Genomic DNA, 3,896 nt, shown 5'->3' on the forward strand with positions numbered 1-3,896 from the left:
GCAGGGTGCAGGCCTAGCAGGCGAGCGGTGCGAGGATTCCCCCAGTGTTGGCGGGGTGAGCCCGGGCGGTACCATACAAGAAACACGAATGCAGATGGGTATATTTATATTTATATTTTCACTAGAATACTAGCATAACCCTAATAAAAACCAAACATATAGTTTTTTTTTTAGGTTACCGCTTGTTACCGTTGTGATCTCTTCGTATTCCACTGGCCTTGCCTGTCTACTGCTCCTCTCTATACTATATTTCGCCGCGGGTGCACGTTGATTGCATTCACCTTGACTCTATAGAGGTAGCTGATCCTACTCTTATCACGGGGCTAAATTCTTATTGTTATATAAATACTATTGGGTGCATCGTCGGCTCTAAGAAGTTTCAGGGTTTCTATGGCTGGCCTGTTGAATACACGTGGTCTGTACCGATGCTGGTGCGGTTCAGTGTTATGCAACCTTCCCAGCAACCGATAAATTTGGGGGGAAAACTCAGGTTTAATAAAGAATACACATTTATTATTGTTATTATATAGTAACACATTATAATTATTCTCTTTTTTACTCTGAAAGTTTGTCTGTATCTCACTGGGGGGATGGCTTCACTCCAGCTGGCGGCGGCGCCTTCAGGGGATTGAACGGCATTATGTAAGCAACGGCGGAGCAAGGAAGGAGGCGAAACTGTGCGTATTTTCATCATTATAATTCAGTTTCGGGGTAATTCTTTGGTAAAAATATCAAAATATAAGTATATAACATGCGGATGAAGCCCCACCAATGTTCAGCACTTAGCCGTCATACGACTGACGAACCTGGGGCTCGCACGGTGGGAAGCACCACCTTCTCGTAGTTTTTCTTATTTGTTTCTTCTCTCTTCCTTTTAAAAAGTTGAATTCTTTGTTTTTAATTTGATTTTTTTTGGTTTTTTCCACCCGCAATTACTACGCTGCCGCTGCTGAGCAGGGAAGATGGCGAGGCAAGCAGACACCACCACGAAACCACCGAAACGTCGGCAGCAGCAACTCATGCAAAACAGGATATGCATGGCTGCGTTCTCCTCTAGAAAATACCTTTTCCCTTGATTAAATCAATAGTTTTTGTTTAATTTAAACATTTCCGTTGCTTGTTTCTTCTTTTTTAGCAGAGAAACGCCCGGAAGCGCCCCGATTGAGTTGCTGCGCGAGGGGGGAAAGCTCTACACCGAAGATGAAATAGCTCTTCCGCCTGGTGTTTCTCCGCTTGTTAAAGGAATTTTAATTCCAAATGGATTCGTCAAGGACAGAGTAGAGAAAATGGTAATTCAATTCATCTTAGTTTCACTTGTTTCGCCTTCTATTTGCCGCACGGGCAGCTGAAAATGCTCTTCTACTGAACACAAACACTGCTAGCATTTAAACTTTATAGAGGAAACTTGTTTATATACTTCTCTTTCGCGACAGAAAAGGGTATAGAACACCTGAACAGAGTAAATATACATGTATATACATATGCAGCAGTCACATTTATTTATCTATGACTATCAAGTGTTTGAATAACGTAAACATAAGTATGCATATATGTTCATGAATATTAAATGCCAGAAAAGGGTAAATATATAATATAAATGTATATTTATATTATATTTATTTACTCTTCAGGCCTATGATATCCGCAATTTCTATAAAGAAGGCGAGTTGCACATGCTGTGCCTTCTTAAGGGGGCCCGCACTTTCTTCGGTGATCTCAGTGGTTTTATCTACAAGCAGGAAAGGTGTATATATTATTTATTATTTTTTTTATTATTTTGTTTTCTGCTGGTGTTTTTTTCTCCTTTATAGAGGCTTGCGTATATATTTATTGTTCTTGTCTTGTTTCTTTGTTTTTCTGTATCCCCGACGACGTGCGCGTGCACTGACTGTTCGCGTTTCGTCTTTCTCTCCTTTTCTCCTCTTTTAGTTGTGATCTCTGCTGATATTATCAGCTGCCTACAGCAGCTTCCAACAGGGCAAAGGCCCGTGTTGTGTGTGTGTGTGTGTGTGTGTGTGTGTGTGTGTGTGTGTGTGTGTGTGTGTGTGTGTGTGTGTGTGTGCGTGTGAGTGTGTTACTGTTGCCTCCCTGTGTCTGTTTCATTCTCCCTGTCCCTGATACTTTAAAAGAGTAAAGCAAATGCTTTTTATCTTCTCCTTTTATTTCGCTGCAGCGTAGCCAGCGGTGTTGTCGGCCCTGATCTATTTCACCACTTCATTCAGACCAGCTCCTACAAAAACGGAGAGGCGACCGGCGAGGTGAGGCCCAAAGAAATGCAGTAGAGGCAATAAGAATGCAACAGCAACAGAAACAGTTGCTTCTGTTGCTCTTGTTGTTGCTGTTGCTGCGCTTTCATGGGTGAATATGTGCGTAGAACGAGTGGATTTTGTGGCTATCTTCTCTGCCCTTCGTTTGCTTCTTTCTACTCCTCGCCAGTATGCTGCTGCTGCTGCTGCTGCTGTTGCTGTTGAAGCAGCAGCTGCAGCAGCTACAGCAGTTTCAGCAGCAGATGCAAATGCTTTTGTTTGTATGGCTATATACCTGCTCAGGTATCTTTTGTTGCTGGGGACTTGAGTTGCTTGAAAGATAAAAATGTTCTCGTCGTCGATGACGTCGTAGAAAGCGGGAAAACTCTGCAACGCGTCCGCCAGTGGCTCGATCAGTTCAAACCCAAAAGCGTTCGCACTGCAGGACTTGTACAAATTCGGTGCGTAGTATGGTGGCTTTCTTTAATTTAATATATGTATAATATATAAAATATAATTATTATGAAATTTTATATATCTATATATAGCATAGTAAAATATTCAGGAAATATCTATATCTTGGATTAGCCCGGGGTTACACTTATCGACTGAAAGGGGTTTTTGTTTTCTCGTATCTTATATCACTGTCTTTTTGTGCTATATTTATATAAAACATTTGTTCCTTTTATATTGTAGCTAACTATTTTCTTGCCTTATATACTTGTTCACTTGTTCTTATATTCAGAATAAAGGGGAATATGCCGTCAGTGTTTCTTTTTTTTCGATCATAGATCACTGTCATTTGTGTTAAATTAATGTACGTTTGTTCTTTTTTATTGTACCTAGCTGTTTTATTCCTTTATATATTTATTTTTTTGTTCTTGTATTCAGAATAAAGGGGAATATGCCATCAGTTGACTTTGTTGGTTTCACTGGGCCTGAGGAGTGGCTGGTTGGCTACGGTATAGACTACAACGACAGGTTCAGAGATTTAGCTCATATATGCGTTCTAAGTGAATCTGCAAAGAAAGCTTTGGCTGTATAGTATTAATATTAAAAACCCTAAGAAATAATAAAACTAATCATGAATTTTATTCACAAAATTGTGTTTATACTATCAGAAACAACCCACTAGAAAGCCAACTTAACTTAAGCTTTCCTCGTTCCTGTTGTTCAAAAAGGAACAGGTTTCGAGGCCAAAAACGCGTATTCATCATTGTTCTTGTCTGCTCGTCTGTTGCAAGCCGCAGCAGACATTATTTTCGTCTAGATATGCAGCGAATCATTAACAATAAGCTGCAACCCCGATACAAACTCGGGCGAGAATGCAACGACGGCGGCAAAATTTGTGCGCCAGCCCCCATGTTTATAGTATATAGAGAAATACGCAGCAGAACACAACACAGCGCAGCTCCCTGGGTGGGGTTTATCGTGCTATCTTTGGCTGCGGCTGCAGATCCTCTTTGAACTGAGGGGCCTTTTACACCCAAAATACGCAACGACATACACTCGAAACGAACAACCAAACAAATCAACCCAACATACAGAACAGACAAAGCCAGAACAGATGCTAACGGCGGACCCCAACTCCCAAATAGCCCTCTTCAACTGCAAAGCATATATATATATATATATATATATATATATATA

The sequence above is a fragment of the Eimeria mitis genome, genomic scaffold (assembly GCF_000499745.2).
Source record: "Eimeria mitis Houghton genomic scaffold, Emh_scaff1756, whole genome shotgun sequence".
Taxonomy (NCBI): domain Eukaryota; phylum Apicomplexa; class Conoidasida; order Eucoccidiorida; family Eimeriidae; genus Eimeria; species Eimeria mitis.